The following is an 18,889-nucleotide window of genomic DNA, read 5'->3' on the forward strand; positions in this document are numbered from 1 at the left end:
ACCAGGATGGACTTGCCAGCAGAAGGAGGTTTCTGTAGCTCCATTTCTCAATATAGGCACAGTGTGCAGTGGCTTTAGCAAAGAAATCAGTAACAATGTTTACACAAAAACTGCAATCTTCCCATTTGCACAATAATGCAACTTTTAATCTGCAACTTTTTAATTATGTGAGTTGGCCCCCAGTAACCGTACACTTAAAAAATACTGTGGAATAAAATATGCATCTCAGAGAGCTATGCATTGCCTCCACAAATTCTAAAAGAGTTCCTTTAGATTAGGAGACAAGCAGCACAAATCACAGCAATGAGATATGCTTGCAAACATGTAAAGCAGTGTAGGTAATAAATGCATCTAGCATTTATATATAATTTACTGTTAGGTGATTAAATATCAGTGTAAATGTTTCTCAAATAACTCCTAAATATTTTAACCTTTATTTATGTTTGATACATGTCAATGTAGCTATCTCTGTGCTTAATTCTTTATCACACATTTGTCTACTCACATTTATTTCATTACTTTCATTTCTGATTTACTCCAAAATTACTGAGAGGTGTGGTTCAGGTCTTTCATATCTGGAAACAGTAGTACATCTTAAGAACAATTCAGAAATACTAAGATGGATGTCTTCCAGAAACAGATATAATAACTTCAAGGAAATAGTGACTATCTATAATACCATTGTTTGGTACATTTTCAGCTGTTTCACAAAATTCATAGAAAATTTCTTAGTAACAGATTTTCACGTGTAACTGCATATTAAATTTAGACTCAGAACTATTGCAATCAAGTAGATTGGGTTTCAATTCATTCTCATTTCCAAAGTCCAGCAAAGATATTCCTGAAAATTGTCCAGATGCCTCAGAGACAGGGGTTACCTTTCCTGGTGATTATGGTGCATGAATTTGAGTGATAGGGCAAGAGAGTATGGACAGAAAATATATAATATATATAACTCTGGCAAGGACAAACACTGTGAACTTTAAGAAAGACAACTTAGTGGAGAAATATCTGGCAAAACCATCTTAAGTTTATAGAGGAAATTATGCTTGGATCTTAGATCATTACAAATCCAACTGCTGATTGCAGGACATTCATTACCTCATGGAAACTCAGCTGTTTGATGGAGAATAGGCAACCTTGTGCACGAGGGCTTATGCCAACAAAGTGGGAGTCCAGCCGAGATGACAGAGCAGAAAAATGAGGTACCAGCTCTGCAGCACCCATAAGGCATCAAGGCAGAATTACCACAGTTTAAAAATACTCCAAGTTTGATCTACGTAAGTGATTTCATGGGATGCCATCTTTTCCCAGTTAGTGGAAATTATGAGCTTAAAAGAACAATCTGTTCTCTGATAGATAATTCCTTTTTATGAAAATTCAAGCTGGAATTTGAGCAAGTCCTAAGTATATTTTTTTTACCCGAAAGTACTCCTATAAAATTATTTTTAATAGAATAATCTGCTGAAGTAATTCTAATTCATGAAAAAGTGTAACAGAATCCATCATATTTTAAGAAGAAAGGAAAATTTCTTTTGCCATCCAAAGGTGGAATTTAGATAACTTATCATGAAAATTTTTTGATAAAATCATCAGAGGGAAAATTCCTTTTCTCTGTCTGCTGTATTTTGTTTCTCAACTCCACCAAAAGAAGGAACAGATTTAGGGTTTTCTTTAGCTCAATGAGAATTCTAATTAATGGTGGCAAATATAGCAATTACTACGCAAACAAATATAGTACAAGCATGTTTAATTGTTATTTTGTTTTGGTAATCATTTATCTTTCCCCAAATTTAAAGCTTTGCACAGTTAATGAATGGCTTTCATCTAAATTCTGTAATTCCCCATTCTATATATTGTTCATTAATTTCAGTGAACACTGGAGGAGAGAATATTACTATCTGCATCTCAAAAAACCCCCAAAAAATCCTACTCTGAGAAAAGCTATTCTGTAGGGAAACTAAATATTGAAATATCAGTGTTTTTTTTTTTTATTTCGGTGAAATAATAGTATGAAATAATGTGAGTCTGGAAAAAAGTCTTGAGAGCATTTATTATTTCCAAAATTTAAAAATAAATGCACTTCTTAAGTCACACAGTGTAATGAAGAAAAGTTTAAATTTAAAATTTTTACGTATGCTATAGTAACAGAATGTTCCCAATTATTTGCTGGGTATTTCATTCTAGTAAAAAGACATTGAAAATTACTTTGGCTTTCAAGTGTTTTCCTGTATATTTTTTTACATTTTTTTTCTTATACACACACACACACACAGAGGTTTTCATATATATACATAGGAAAATGAGCAAAATACATACATGCTTGTAAATATATGTGAATAATATAAAACCACACGTATGCTTGCAGGTTTTTTTGCAGGTATTTTCAGGGTGAGACTGATTCTGCCCAGCTGTTTGTCTAGAAAACACCTTCTGCTCTCCACCACAAGAGTGCAGTGACTTGGCTGCCAGACTTGTGTGGCCTGTGTCTCTGACCTATATTATTCCTGTGCACAAAGAAAAGGCAAGAAAACTCAATTTTCTGCAACTGGCTACTCTTGCAAACAATTAATATAATGTACTTACATTCTAATGCACAGAAACGGGTATGTTGCAGAAGTGATGATGAATATTTATCATCAAAGGCTAAAGGCAGTATAAGCCTAAACAAAAAAGCCTGGAAACCACTGCTATGATTTCACTATATTCATAAAAGAAAAGCAGGGAGAAAAAATAATCCCCTCTTTATTTTTTTTTCTAGTTTCTCTACTGTTTTACTTTAAATATTAGAATTGCAGTTTTAAAGAAAGTACATTGTTTATTATTTAATTTGCTTTTTTAGGTGTGCTCCACTCCAGATGTGTATTGGTTCATAGGACACCCTCTCAACACCCTGGAAGATTGGAAAAGAGCAAGGAAACCTCTCTATTTCAATCTAAACAGTTTTTGAGTAGTAAGTCAGAGATAAAACTTAGAATAGTTCTTTTCCTTCATATTTTCACCTTCTCCATGCCAATGCATTTAAATAAACCTTTATTATAGTACCAGTGTCCTGGTCATGACCTGCTACTGTTAATGTTGTACAACAGCTTTTCTTAGTTGTTCTTTGGCCTTGGAAACGTTTACCATCCAGGCTGAAGCTTCTATTTGTTCTCTACCTGGGGCTGAACTTCAAAGGCAGGTTTGGGCAAAAGCATTTCTGCCATTTCTCAGTGAGGGGACAGTGAATAAACAAACAACTCTTTTAATTGTAAAATTATTGCTTTTTTTTTGTCCTTCTTTTTGTCCTTTGTTTAATCTGAAACACAACATTTCAGAAGTAATTTTCTTTTGCCGATTGCTAATGTGTAGACACTGAATTGTGTTCCTGAGGATTACTGCAGATTTCTGTACTTCATACTCCTTTTATAGTGCAAATTCATATACATTTAGCTATGAGGAAAAGAACTGGAAGGGGAAGGTCTCGTCAGAAAAGCAATGAAGCAAAATTTAGGATATGTGGATTTAGCTTTTAACACAACTGTGCACGTCTTGAATGGTCAAGATCTTTCCAAAGCACCTGAAGACTTTCCAAGTGCAACTCACTTCCTTTTTGGAAATCAAAAGTCACAGTTTTCTTCTCACAGCATACTGTCAAGGTATATTGGGCAACTCCCAAGGATGAGGAGCATGTAATAGATTTTCATAAATTCTACTGAAATTATTTTGTAAAAGCAGAGATAATAATGCTTCCTTTCTTTCCTCTATCTTGTTACTTCGTGAAAGAAGCTGGTTTTATTGTGTTTGCTTAGTACAATGGAGATGGGAGCTGAATAGCAATCTGCTGAATAGTGATGGTGATACTATGGATAAATTTATACTTCCTGTGCTGTCCATTTCACTGGAGGAACAGGACCACAAATAGTAAATTTCTCAAGGGCATCAAATGTCATAGGTGGAATAGATGGTTGAGTATTTCCACAGACCACTAAAACTCAGCTAATTAAATAAATATAAGATATTGCATTAATTATGGATTTGATTTAAATCATGAGCTTAAAGTTCCAATTAGGAAAACATTCGAAAAAATGCTTAAGTCCCATCATAGGCCCTAACTGCATTTCAGCTTTTTACTAGAACTTTATCTGGCATTTAAAATTAAATAAGAATTAAAGTATAATTTTTCTATAAAATTCTTTATCTCTCAAAGTCAATCTTTTAGTAACTTGTGGATGTATGAAAAGAGTTTCATATCTGTGAAATGTTGTACAATTATGATTTCAGCAGTCACTGCCATTCTGCATATATACCCATGGGAAAAAATATTTTAATATTCACATTGCTGAGAAAATAGTGTTATAAATGAAAAATAAAACCCATATGAGCTTTTCCTAAGTTATTTACATACTTTATACTGCAAAGTATGAGTATAGAAAATTACAGTTCTAGTAATAAAAGATAACATAGATTATTAATTATTAATTTTTTTTCCTCATACCAGGAATTTAAAATGAATTCTGATATGTCCTGATTTTGCCTAGTAATTAATGGAAATTATACTATAGGTCCACAGCTATCAGATCTTGCTGTTCCATACTCTTGTCTTCTGAAATTGGTCAGTGCTTTTACATATGCATTATTAAAATCTTTATTCAGAGATTTCCAGACATTTTCAGACATATGGTGGGGGCAAGAGTTTATAAGTGTTAACTGAGTGTGATCTGGCTTTGAATTATTTCAGTGACTGAAATACCTCTGACATCTTTGGATCAGTTGCCAGTGAATTCAGACAATAGTTTGGGGGGGTGAGGAATGTAATGCTCAGATATAATTATGAAAATTCAAAACAAGATATCAATAATTCAAAACACGATATCAAAACTTTCCTGCATTTACCTCAAAAATTGTACTCCAAACGATTAATAATATCAAGATGATTAAAAGAACTATTCAGCTATATGTATGCAAGCAACATAATTTTCTCATCCAATTAACACAACCAGGAATGGTGTTTCTCATGGTGTTATTTTCTATTTGGCTTAAGGTTGCTTAAGGTAAGAGTTTTAGTCCTTTATGTTTAAAAAAAACATTGAGTTAATATGTAGAATTCTCTTATTTAAAATGTCTGACACGCTGCTTTTCCTTCTGGATCAAGCAACTGGATTCAGGGGAAGAAAGGACAGCATCTTCAGAAAGTGACAGAGTATTATGTGCTGTGGGTACTGGAAAAAGGCACCCCAGGAGTCACTGCTAGCCCTGCATTTCTCCAGACATCCAATGGCTGTGCAAAGGGACTCAAAGGCACCTTTCATCCTGCAGGAGATGGATCTGCCGAGGGGGGACGGGGGTCTGGCTCCTGGTGGCAGTGAAGCTCGTGTCCTGGGCAGGGATGTGTGCAGACTGTCACATCACAGGGTACCACGCCATTCAAACTGGCTTTTTGTAACAGCTTTGACAGGCATATCTTACACGGGCATCTAGACTGAGTTCTTTGGTCTTTTAATAAATCACGTCTGGTTCAGGGGGATCACTGTGAGACCTGTTCAAGCACAGGTCAGACAAAATCTGATTTTTGGCAGGTGTATGATGGGGGCAGGAGCCCTCCTAGTGGGTTCAGTTGATAGGACTTGGATGGCTATGTTTGTTCCAACTCAGTTCACTGGGAAAATTATAATCCTTGTGAAGTGACTTCCTTGAAACCATCACTTGTATTTCCCACCCTCGGTGAATTCCCTATTTGTCTCTCTCAGTATTGCCTCTCCCCGAAAAAGCTGCTTACTTACAGATAAATTTTCATACTCTCTTCATTCTTCCAAATGACTCATATCTCTCCCAGTCTCTCCTCCTGAACAGAATAATAGGATCCTTCTTGCTGTCATTTATCTCTGTGAACACCCTGAATTATAATAGTCAAGCAAATAAGATTCAAACAAATGTTTTAAATTATGGTGATTTTGGTCTATTACATTTGCATATGATTAAATTATACGACCTTTATGATAGTCCCAAATGAAGTGTACGAAGTGGAATTGGTATAAAAGAGGAACTTTTCAAAGATTCTTTCCATCACTGGATGTAACCAGACCTATTTTTTTTCTCCTGCAAATGGCTCCCAAGTTGGCCAAAATTACAAATGCATTCTTTAAGGAACATAATTGGAGAGTGCTTTCAGATTTGGTTGTTTCTAAGGAATTTTTGCACCTTTAATTCATTCTTTATAATAATGGGGTAGTTACTCACTGTGTCATTATAAATTATGATAGAGATCCAGCTGAGTCCTTGGAATTGAGTGTAAATTTAGTATTAACGTTTCTTGGGAATGTAGAACTTAATGAATAGGAAATTTATAAACGATTGTATTCTACTGAAGCAATCTGCTTGTAAGCTCTTTGTTCTGAATCCCATCCCTTGTGCACAGCCTCAAAAAATCCTTTGGGAGTGATGAGTAATGCACCAGAGTGAACAGAGGCTGGATTTGGAGAGAAGTCAAGATGTTTCTGATCACTTTGGAAAGAGACAATGTCATTATACTAAGTGAACACCAAAGTGAGCTATGGGGTGGAAATTGCAAGATAAAGCCAAGAGGGTTATTTTTAGTCCATCATCCACATGCGTTAGATCCTTTAGGAAGACCGTGCTAGTTTTACAGAATGTTGCATTTAAAATAAATATATTATTGGAGATATTAAAAATCGCTGTGGCTTTAGGTAATGTTTTTAATGTTCAGATCTATTTGACACATCTGTCTGGAGCCATGGGAAAATTGCAAATTAAAAAGATCCACAAGATAAGCACACACCAGTGTCTGCGGGAGACTAGTCATTTGGGTAGACCCTTTTTTTTACGTACTCTGACCCAAATAGCTTATTTTTCCCCTTTGATTTGGAACACAGAAGTTATTTGCTATTTGCAGATCAGGTTATTTGGGTCAAAGCACTGGAGTAGGCCTAAAGTATCTGAACAGTTGGGGGCTTTCGTTTTGTTTTTTGTTTTTTTTTTTTTTTTTCCCTTGGTTTCTTTTTCCTTTTTTTTTCTTTTTTTGTTTGTTCTTTTTATTTTTGATTTTTATTTTTTTTTCATCAGCTTTGTTCTACTTCACTGCTGCTCCACATTTTAGCATCAGCAACCACTGCCAGCTCCCTGATCCCAGAACAGCAAAACTCCATCTGGGTCGGGGTGCAGGTGGGATAAATATGCCTTGCAGGTGTGTGTGGTGAAGACATATCTTTTCAAACAGAATTAAATATTAGTTTGCAAAGTATATGAGCTGCATGCAATACACATGCTCTTTAATAAGCCACTTGGTGCAGCGTTTCTGAACTGAAAATATAATTCAAAAAATTATCTTGATTGAGAACTCTGCCATTAGGCAATAAAAGGTAGAAAGTATTGATCAAAAATACTGTAGCCAGCAGAGAAATGAAGGAATCACCCCTTAGTCCAGTTGTCCTTAACATCTGCAGAAGAGCAGGAATAGCAAATTACTATTTTGGAGTGAATAACTAGCTGGGAAATGTTGAAAATACCCATATAGATAAAAAAATGAGAGGGCTGGAGTGCATTTGGGAAGAAAAGATAAAAACTGCTGCTTTGAAAATTATCTGAAACAAGGACAATGTGGGGAAACATGATAATGATACAGACTTCAGAAGTGCAAGAGAAGAGATTATTAGATGTCATAGTAATAGACAAAAATCAGTTTGGGTTTATATATTCAGAATTAATGAGCCGCGAAAGAAAGAAACGATAGTGAGAGGGAACACAGTATGCATACACCCTCCAAGTATACTTGATGAGTCTGATAAATTTCCTTGCAACTCAGCAGGGAGTCACAGAGAGGACATCTCTCAGATGGGGAGAAGGCCTTTGTTTTACATTTGGTCCTCAGAAGTAGGTGTCTGAAATTTAAGTCTGTGGTTTATGCCCCAGCAAGGAGTCTCTTGTCTGTCCTGAATGTTTTCCTTTCTTTTACAGTCTCCAGTTTTGTCAGTACCTGAATATGAGTTGGATTTACTGCTCATCCTTCACTAGTCATTTGGCAAATGTTATTTGACGTGTTGTTTAAATCTATGAAGAATAGGTGTGAAGTGCCGCTTATCTGAATCTCTGCTAGGTTTTGGGTTTCTGAATTTACCTGAAGTCAGTATCCTTGTCTACCCATTTCTTAATGAGATTTCAAGTAATAACACGACAATTGTGCATGAATTAGGGCAGGAAAGATAGAGAGAAACTTTTACAAGGGCATGTAATGACAGGAAAAGGGAAAATGACAGGAGGAGGATTTAAGTTAGAGATTAGAAAGAAATTGTTCTCTGTGAGAGTGGTGACACCTGGCACAGGTTGCCCAGAGAAGTTGTGGATTCCCCATCCCTGCAAGTGTTCAAGGCCAGATTAGATGGGGCTCTGAACAACGTGATCTGGTGGAAAGTGTCCCTTCCTATAGCAGGGGGGTTGGAACTTGACTTTTAAGATTCCTTCTGACCCAAACCGTTCTGTCATTCTATGATTTTTTAAAGATCCCCATAGCAGCTGCACCCTGCAGGATAAAAAGGCTGGTTTAGCTTTGCATTTAAGGGAAGGGGAAAAAATTAAAACAAAAAACAGTCTTTGTAATGAGCTGTAACATTTCCATCAGAGTAAGGTGAGGCCTTTGATCATCTCATCTCATCTCATGTACTCCAGTTCCTTGGTAATCCAACTTGTTCCAATGGCACGTGTGAATATTCCCCTCCATTATTCACTGTGTTGGGATAGCAGCAGAAAGGTGAGCAACTCTTTAGCAAGTCTTTGCCCAAGGGAACTCAAAAATATTTTTGTAGGTCTGTTCCATTGCATTTTTAAGCTCTTTAAACACCTGGAATAAAGCTACAGTTCCTTGTTGGCTTGCCTGCAGAGTGACCTGTCCAAAAAGGAATATACCAGTTGCCAGCTGCAGTGTTTTGGTGTCAGGCATGGAACAATGCTCTGGTAGGAGCTGCTCCAAAACTTAATACCCTCAGAGAACACATCCAAAGATTTCTTAGGTGTACTTAGGCTATGGAGGGCAATTGCTAAAGAGTTTGCAGATTTCTGCTTAACAGTCTAAAATGTTATGGATTTAGACAAAAGATAATTTTTTTTACTGAGAACCAGAGGAAAAATACTGCTTGTATAAAAGCCTAACCAAGACTTTTGACAAGCATTTTTCACAACATTTAGATTTGCAAAAACATTCAGGCTACCAAGTTTTATAATTAAATTAGCAAAGTATGTGCATTTCAAGTACAACTTTGCATTGTAATACTACTAATTTTACCCAGTTATGAAAATCTATGGTGCTAAGATCAAAGAAAAATATTGCTAAAAATTAATGAAAAAACCCCAACCCTATTGTTATCAATAGATTAAAAAATAGTTGAAGAAAAATACCCACAAAATCAAAGGTTTTCCTTACAGATCCTTGCATTGTTACATGAAGATCCTAAATGAATCTGTGCTGTACATGATTGTTGCATGATTCAGTGAGTGATGAAATTACCTTCAATGGCATTCTTTTACCGGGAGCTCTTTCACATGCATTTCCATTAGAAAGAACAAAGTGCTCGGCATTAAGATGAGAGTGCTCTTTAGTGGCCTCAGTAGCTGGCTCGTTCAACAATTCCAACTGTCAATATGCCAGATATTTCTATGTAGTGTTCCCATTTAATGTTTTAATCAAGAAAAACTACTGTAATAGCACCAAATTGGGCATATAATTAAAACAGAAAAATTTCATATTTTCCCTTTCATGTAACTGTACTAATTCTCTAATAAATTTCATAAAGTTGACTCATATTTCTGCTTTGGCATTCTGACAAAAGAACAGAATTCTTTGCAAGTGTTTGCTTAATTTCCATTTTTCAAAACTAATTTCAATTTTTATTGCTTCACTTTAAATTTATTGATTAAAGTAATATTAAGTCTTGAGAAGCTTTGCCAAAGAAAATGAAAGAATGAAATTATGTATATTTAATTAGCTACAGCTCTTATTTAGGAGCAACCTATTCTTTCTCTTTTAAGGGTGATTTCTTATCAAGTAAACTAATTCACTCATAACACATTAGTCAACCCTGTAAGAAAGATGAGGGGTAAGGGGGCTGAAAAAGCCCTTTCATATTTAAAACCTGTTCATTTAAGAAAGTATATATATATATATATATATATATATACACATATAATTTAAAGAAAATTCAGAAAGCTATTTTATAAAATAAAAGGCCTCTGTCTTCCTCAAATCTCCACAAGATTTATATATTGATCTTGTACTACTCCAATGCTGGCTTTAACATTGCTACTTATAGGTAACAGATTTCTGGAGAAAAAAAAAAAAAAGAATGGAACATGGTAACATGTGAAGGAAAAAAAATAGTAGAGTTGAAGTCCTGAAATTCCTGACTGTTCATTTCAATTTAAGATTTATGTTTTAGGTAGGGATTCCATCAAAATGAGAAAGTATTGTTGTTGTTTGTTGGCTTTGAAGAAACTTCAAAATGTTAACTGCATAGGTTGATTTCTCCTTTATTAACAGTGGTTCTGTTTTCATGCTCAAACGTTTTTGTTAAATTTGGATTATGCTCAGCACCTTCACAAAGAAGTCCTAAATGATCAAGCCACATTAAACAATGACATGTGGCACATTAAAGAAATAACAGTGAACAATAAATCAGTTAATCAAACGTGTGACAAAAGTAATTTTGGGGTGAAAATTAAAATTGATTTCTATTATAAAGGGAAAAAAATAGAACTTACAATTCAGCATCATATTTATGCAGAACTAAGGCCATGAATTTAATATACTCCTGTTTATAGGAACTAATATTGAAGATGACAATCTCTGAAAATTGAAATAGTAAGGTTCTTTCTATGATAGCTTTTCTTTAGTTCTGTAGAAAAGAATACAAAATTTAAAACGCTCTCTTTTCCCCAGACCAGGGAAACGTGTTCCAGTGGAGCACTCAATAAAAAAACTGAATAATCTACCAAATCTGAGAATGAGAACACCTTGAAACCACTTCTGCTACAATCGTAGAGTAGCTGATGATGTAGTTGGTCTTTCCTTTCTTCTCCAGGATAAGATCTTAGATTTTTTTTTTTTTGTCCAAAACATACAGTTGTCAGCGAGTCAGCCACTTAAATTCCAGCCACATAACCACTGATGTGTTTTCTCTTAGATAGACAAATCCCAAAAATCATAAATAAGACCAACTTCTTGTCTTTGAACTTATGTTTGATTTCTCCTTGCCCCAGGCTCTTTTGCATTTTTCATCATTTTACATAAAAACTAACTCCTAAGTAAAGGTTTCTCTTTTCTTTCCCTCTGTTCTTCCATTTCTTCTCTCTATCCTCTTCCTCATTTATGGCTCCTTCACTTTGCTGTGGGGGGCTGCAGTCAAGATGGCACACATGCAAATCAGTTTGGGTATCATTTTTTAACTATTCCAATATGAAGAGTAGTGGCATATCCATCCTAATATCAGATCCTAATGTTGTAACATTTCTATAGGCATGACCCATGCTGACACTTTCTTTGAACCAAAACATGCCAGCAAAAATGTATTTCTTTATTAGGACATCTATTAGGACCCAATGAATTCTGATTTGCTCTTATGACTTATTTGGGGTGTCAAAAAAATATTCTTATCTTCTAAGGTTTGACCACAGGCTCTAACTTAACAGCAATATTATTAACAGCAATAAATGTCCTGTAACATATGTGTAGTGCTGCCTTGGTCATCCATCATTTGTTAAGCTGTTGTAGTTTAAAATACATAATACTAACCACAGGAGCAAGGAAAATAAAAATAGCTTCTGGGTACAAATGTCTACAATGCTTTAAAATTCGGTGGTTTTCCCATTCAATTAGATTTTGATGTAGCACTGAGAACAGCCCGTTCTCTGTGCTCTGCTGGTGGGAATGTTCTCGTGGTTCATGTCATGTAAAGTGCATAGTGCCAGATTGGTTTTACTTAGTGCATGTTTAACAAGAGTGTCCCAACCCACTAATTAGAACAAGTAACCCAGAGGTCCATTATAAATTGCTAAAAGGACACATATGATAACCGTAGGAAAGAAATATGATTGCCTTTATTTATTATTAATCATTGCTATAGTTAACCAATTAACAAATAATTTTAGTCTTTCAGGCTTCTAAGGAAAGGCATATTTCTATGTTAATTATCACCACTGAGTTATTAATACTATAGAATAAAAGAACTAAACATTTTAATGTTCCTTTGCTCTAAGCAAACAATAACCCTTAAGATTTGTAACCTCCAACCCTGTTAGTAATTTATTTAATTAGCCAAATAATTAATTTTCTAAATTATATAAACATTTTTACTCTTCAAGCCCATTCTTCTAACAAAGTGGATAAATATGCTGTTCCCACATGTTATTCCAGCTCAGAGTACATTTATAGGAAGCCCATGGTGGCACTACTCTGTGGTTGCTCCATTGACTTGCTGGAGTCCCACTGGCAATTTTCAGTTTTGTGTGAAGAGGCTCAACAAAACATTTCACGTGCATCTCTTAAAATAAATACTCTTGTGCCTAAGGAAAGAGGATGTGTCCTATTTCCTTTGATTGTGTAGAGCATTTCACTCTCTTGAGAGCAAATATTGTAGCTCTTGTTTCCTTGATTACCATGTCAAGGTTTTCAGTGGAGCAAGAACTGGATTTGTGACTCTTCATCTTAAGGGAGGTACCCGTAGCCCTTGGCTAAGGAATTGCTCTCAACTTTAGTGGGTTTTTTTGGCACACTGAATATTTAATTAGTTATTGCAAAGTGGAACAGCTTTCAGGCTGAAATAGGAGGGGGGAAATATTTTCCTCCCTCATGAATATCTTATGGGATATTCTCCTGGAAGCTAGGAATTCAGATCTTCTCAAGCAGAGAAGAGAGTGAACCCAGGTCTCTTACACTCAAGCTCGGGGCATAGGCTTGGAATTAAATTAACTAGAAAGCTGTCTAGTTATAAATGGGTCAGCCTGTGTGTGAGTAAAAATAGTCCAGGTAAGTTAAGTCACCTTGCTTCTGCTCCTGTGAATCCTGACTATGGCGAGGGGTCTGCCTCTGACATGATCCATATTTGAAGCACATTTTTCCACTCCTCAAGCATATGCATTGAATTTTTTTGTGAATCCTGCTATAATCCCACTGTTAGAAATTAAATTGTTCCCCTGAGATGTGTATGAAACCTCTAAGCCAAAGCAAGGATGGACATTTGATTTGGTAGCTACACAACAGAAAGTCATTATTTTGTCTAAGTTTTAAGCATGTGAACCCTTTCTGGAGACAAAACCTACATATATCATGGCCCCTGGATAAATCAAACACTTCACATGCCAGGATAGCTGTATCCTATCCTGATAGATACACTGAAAGAGAAGTTCAAGAAATGATTGAATTCTGCTAGCAAAGTCTGCTTGACTGGACATAAACACTATGAGGAATTAAAGATTAGATTTAGTATTAGGTTTAACTTCAATATGAGTTTATTATTTTCTTTTTTCCTTTTTGATGGAGTGAATTATCTTTATTTGAAATTGTTTAGCAGCTAAGATTAAGAAAAAAAAAAAGGTTAATAAGAAAAAAGGTCTAAAATGCTTGCCCAGCTGAGATTAATAGAAAATAGAAATCACAACGTATTTCTCAATAACTTTGTTCTGTGTTCTAACCTAGATATTACTTTTTGCTTCTGAAAAATCATCAGACCTTTATAGATAGCTTGGGTATTCTATCACTTTGCTTTGTTAAATATTTAAACACTCAGCTGGGTTCTTCTTTTTGTGTTCATATACCAAGCGACAGAAAAAAAAAGAAATAATAGCAAACCTTTTGCTAAATAAAAATTATTTCAGTTTGAGGTTAATTCTCATATTGTGACTATGTTGCCACTAAACATACTTTTATCATTCAGTCAGCAAATACATTTTGGGGTCCCATTTATAATCAGATCTCTGAAAAGGAAGATTTATCTGAGAAAACATTCTAGCAGCTCCAAATTACGGCAGTTATTAATGATGTGAAAAAATATTTTTGTAAATTGATGCTGAATGATTTCTTTAAGTTAACTAAGAATTCCTTGACTCCCACTAAAACCCTTTTCCCTAGTAAATAAATACTCTGCACAATTTGTAGCTTTCTTGCTTTCCAATCTAAATTTAAGCCATGGTATAAATCTTTCCTTTTGTCAAAGCTTTTTGCATTTTTAAGGGCACCTACAGAATATTTCTACTACAAAGGCATATGTGGGTGAGAAAGAAGAATGGAGGAGATGAAGTTGATTTCACTTTGCCTTTCTCACTTATAGTTGCTTGATGAAACCTGCCAAATTTGATTTTGGAGTGTGCAAGTACAGCATATATTAAAGGAGCTAGTAAATTTTCAGACAGGGAAATCAATAGAATAATTCAATGTGAAAAGCTCATTCTTAACTGATAGATTAGTTGAGGTTTCATGGCTCACTGTACTTTTTAAGAGCAACACTCTAGGCTGTTACTGATTATGGGAAAGAGTTCATCTTAAGAGGAAATGTGAGTGTTGAGGAATGTTGATTCATAATATACTTTCTATCCAGAAGGTCACAAATACCTGAAGGCACTGCTAGAATAAAGGCCACATCCTAAATTTTAAGTCTTAAAAATAAATTCCTTAAAATTTGAATTACATATATCTTATTATTCTCTTCCTTTCATTTGAACGAAGGTTCAGAGAGATGAACTGATTCAATTGAGGTCAACACTGCAAGTCCACAAAAAAAAAAATCCCTGGGGTGAGTGATCCATTTCAAAAGCCTTTTTTTGAATTCCCCTCTCTTTTTCAGTCACATTAGAGTCTACAGCTCAAAGATAAGCTATCTTCCTGCACTCTTCATGTAGCCAATCTGTGTTGTTAATAGCTCACCAGTGAGATGATATGTCCACGTCACCAACCCTTTTGATGGACAGCTTTTTATCAGTAAGTTGCAGAAGCTCAACAGTAACAAATTCCAAACTTTCTCTTTTGTAGAACAAAAATGTTTTTTAACTGCCACAGGCATAGTTGTACACTACAAAATTGAGAAGTATACACATTTCCTTAGAACCTCACTTAAACTGATACATTTTCAAAAATGTGGTTATTTTTATTCCTATTGGTTCAAATTAGTTAGTTTTTACCTCCTAATGAGTTCTCCCTCTCCCCCCTTGTCTCTCTCCCTCTCTGTCTCTCTCTATCAGTATCTCTTCAGTATCCCTAGGAATCTGGATCAAAACATTAAGCATCATTGAATGCAGCAAAATGTGTCTTCTCAGCACTGCAACTAATCAAGAGATTTACTAAATATAATAAACACAAAAGAATATGGATACAACAAAACAAAAAATCCAAAATTTCTTTTCAGTTTCATACACGTGTACAAAAAGCTCCCCAACAATCTTGAACAAACTCATGTTTGTTAATTTGTCTTACTTCAGCAGTGACCCTTTTTCTTCAGCTGGACATAAAAACACTGCCTTATGAAGCCAAAACTTCCAATTATGGAAACATTTTTTAGGGCAGAATAAGTTATGAAGACCATCATTCTATTAGCTGTCTGGTAGATGAAGTAGTAGCTTATATATCAATTCATCTACAGAAAATATTTAAGTATTTTTGTGAAAAATTTACAGATTTTGATGGCAAGTGAGGGAAATAAACCTTTTTACTGATTCTTTCTATCTGAAAAAGAACTGAGAAGAAACTAATTCTTGCTATGTACCTGCAGAGAGGAGAAACAAACACCTAGCAGGTAAGAAATCTATTCAGATTTGCTGAAGCTTGTAAAAAAAAAGGCAGATGCAGGAGCTAACAGCTCTTTTCCGAGCTGACTGCACCTAAATATAGTTCATTTGGGGTTTACATAAACTATATTTTGGGTTTTATATCCCTAACTTTTATTTTTAGCTCAATAGCCCACACTTCTGGTGATTTTCTTCAAACAGCTTGAAGAATATATATCAGCCTCCTTCCTATCTCTTGTGTACATTGTTCACAATGCTCATGATTTAAATGACCTCTAAGTGGTCTGTTATGGTAAAAAGGTTTTTAAAATTCTTAGCAGAGATTATGTTTTTATCAAAAAGATTAAAATCTGCTTCCAATAACATACATGCAAGCCTGAATGCTTCCTGCAGCAGTGACTTTTATGGATTGAGTGTTGATTTGCCATAAGTCTTCTCTTTTACTGAAGTTTGAGGATTTGGGGAAGTTTTCTCATTTCTAATTATTAGTTATATGTTGAAAGAGATCCCTTCATGTTCCATAAGCTCTTCTGTAACATTTTTAGGTACTTCAAATATTTGAATTTAACTAAGGACTGCAATGCAAATGTGAGGTGAACTTTGCAGCATCTCTTAAGACAGTTATTTGACCACAATGAGTTTGTAGTTTCAAAGCAGTTTTGAAGTTTAAAAAAAGACTATAAAGAGCTAGAAAAACAACAATTCTAGACTGTTCATTATTTAATTGAATTATGAAACAGGGAGAAATAGTAATGAACTTATAAGAAGGGTTGTGAAATTGAACTGTGCTGTAAGATGAAAAGCAGCAGGTAATAATTGCTCAATAATTTTCCTTACTCAAAAAACAGACAAGCTTTAAATGAATGGAAGCAGCTCAGTTCCTTCAAGGCAAAAATAGGAACGGGAAAACACTTTCATTTTTACCTTTAGGGACTATACATTCTGAAGGAAAAAAACAAAATGTATCAAACACAGGGTGACTCACAGGGGTGAGTATTGAAATTTAGTATATCTTTTTTTAATCTGCTTAGCTTTCTCCTTAACACAAGAGAAGAGAAACAGGTTTACCTTTAATACTGAGAATTATACAACCAAACAGAGGTTTCCAGCTTTCTGTAAATTCAGCCTCTTTAGTGTCAGTATCACGATAAATAAACCTCAGGGGTTTACTGAAATTTTGTTATTGGGTTTTATATATTCTGTTATAAGCTGTATCAGAAATACCTCACTCTGAATGTTAGTCTTAATAGCCATTTCACATGGCTTTTTTACTCTTTTTTTTGGCCCATCAAGTTTAATAATAAATAAAAATTTTGATTGAGTTTGCCGCAGCTTATTTTCAGAATGACTTTCAAATGCACTGTTTATCTGCATGTTGAACTGAAAATGAAAGCAATATTAGTGACAAGCATATTTTGCTTTTTTTTCAGATTTCAAACATTTTCTAAGGTCATGTGGGTATTGCTGGCCAAGCATCAGTAGTTTATTTATTGCTTGATTACAAGTGGAATCATAAATGGAATAAAATAAGATGGATATGGAGGATTACCAACTGCTGTTGGCATACAACCGCATGCTTAAAGATGTCTTCATTCATTAACAGAGTCTTTTAGCTTGCCAAGGTTGGAAATGAAATGCAAGTCACAGCTTGTACATTTATCACTGTAAGGAAAGCCTCCTGCCAGTACTGGTTAGGCAAAGTGTACTTGCAGCCATTAGTAGTCCAGTCTGATTACTGGGCTCAATCTGTTACTAATGGCAACCAGTGCCACTGCCAACGCAGTGACAGCATTGTTTCCATCTGTGCCTACAGGAGAAATTTTAAATCTTAGAGTTTAAAATTCTGAAACGACCTTACAGACACATTTTTAGTTAATTAATTTTTCTTAGTGATTTTTTTTTCTTTTTTTTTTTTTTTTTTTTTTTTTTTTTTTTTTTTGGTTCAGCTGGTGTACCTGCGACAAGCAAGCTGACCCTTACCTTCTGTAGGAGCCAAATAGCAATCAGCCAGCAGCACCTCAATTATAACTCGTTCTGTGAATTGGTATCTCAGGTCTGTGCTCTGAAGCTACCTGCAGCTCTCCTTCCCAGCACTGCAGTAAATGCCTGTGCAGATTCTCCTTCCCAGAGAGAGCTGGTGAGTGCTCGTCAACAGAGCTAAGGGGAGAATTCCTTGCGGGAGTTAATTCGGGAGAAAAGTGAGATGGGGGTATGTGGGGGAAGGGAGGGCTACTAATAGGGAACAGAAGCAAGATGTAGGGCACAGTGGTGGAAGATTGCTGGTTGGTTCTGGGAAAAAAATATTGGACAATATATATGAAAATAAAGCATTTGCATACAGCCCTATGTTTATTTTTGCTGCTGCATTATGTCTTGTACAACAAATTTTGATCACATAAATGTCATGCTGTGCGTTATATCAGCTTTGCTAACTCAAACGCTTTATAAAATTTCTCTCTGTAGCACACAGTAATACTTCTTTGCTGAATAACTGCTTTAAGTCTGAAAATCTGTATCAGAAACAGGGTGTATGTAAGCATTTCCTTATGTTTTCAATGTGTAGTAGAACTTTTTAATCTCATCAGCCTTTTTGTAGTTTACCTTGGAGGTCAGGAATAATAGATAAACAAGTAATCAATTATTTCAAGTAGATGCATAATAATGCAAGAAGGTAAGAAGAAGGTGCCAGCTCTGTTTCAGTTCTTACCAAACTAAAATATGCCTACCTTTTGAACAGATGTATTTTTAAAAAGCTCTGTTTTTCTTCTTTGTCTTGAATAGGCCACAGTAAATTTACAACTGGTATTCATCCTCATCAAAGTTTTATTGCACTATAGAAGAAACAGTCTAAGGACAGTCTAAGATATGACTGACTCTTGTCTGCCTCTACTGTAATTTACTGATCTTCCAACACAACTGGAGAAACAAGTTCATAGTTGATATACTGCCAGTATCTTAAGAGAAAGCCTGCTAGCAGCAGCATGTGTCACATTAAAGTGGCCTGGCTGACTTGGAGATGAAACAGGCCAGCGGGGATGGATGGGCTCCCTGGCAAACTCCAGAAGAAGCACGATGCCAGGCTGGTCCTAAACTGGCATTTCTTCCCTAAATTGAGCACAAGGAGCTCTAG

At 35.3% G+C, this 18,889-nt stretch overlaps 2 long non-coding RNA genes across 7 annotated transcripts in view; one reads left to right on the forward strand and one right to left on the reverse strand.

Annotated features, from left to right (window-relative positions):
- The window catches only part of LOC148224060 (uncharacterized), a 113,468-nt gene extending 94,731 nt beyond the window's left edge, over positions 1–18,737 (reverse strand). Inside the window, exon 1 of the long non-coding RNA XR_015803399.1 lies at positions 17,740–18,737. This is a non-coding gene — a long non-coding RNA (uncharacterized LOC148224060). The remainder of the gene's footprint in view (positions 1–17,739) is intronic.
- Positions 16,607–18,889, forward strand: part of LOC148224061 (uncharacterized) — a 64,327-nt gene continuing 62,044 nt past the window's right edge. For 2 of the 6 annotated variants that reach the window (XR_015803391.1, XR_015803393.1), the window contains exon 1: positions 17,423–17,896. This is a non-coding gene — a long non-coding RNA (uncharacterized LOC148224061). Of the gene's footprint in view, positions 16,749–17,422; positions 17,897–18,889 lie in introns of those variants that run through there. The other 4 variants (XR_015803388.1, XR_015803390.1, XR_015803389.1 and 1 more) reach the window with 4 other exon arrangements.

Source organism: Sturnus vulgaris, chromosome 4, assembly GCF_052056855.1.
Source record: "Sturnus vulgaris isolate bStuVul1 chromosome 4, bStuVul1.hap1, whole genome shotgun sequence".
Taxonomy (NCBI): domain Eukaryota; kingdom Metazoa; phylum Chordata; class Aves; order Passeriformes; family Sturnidae; genus Sturnus; species Sturnus vulgaris.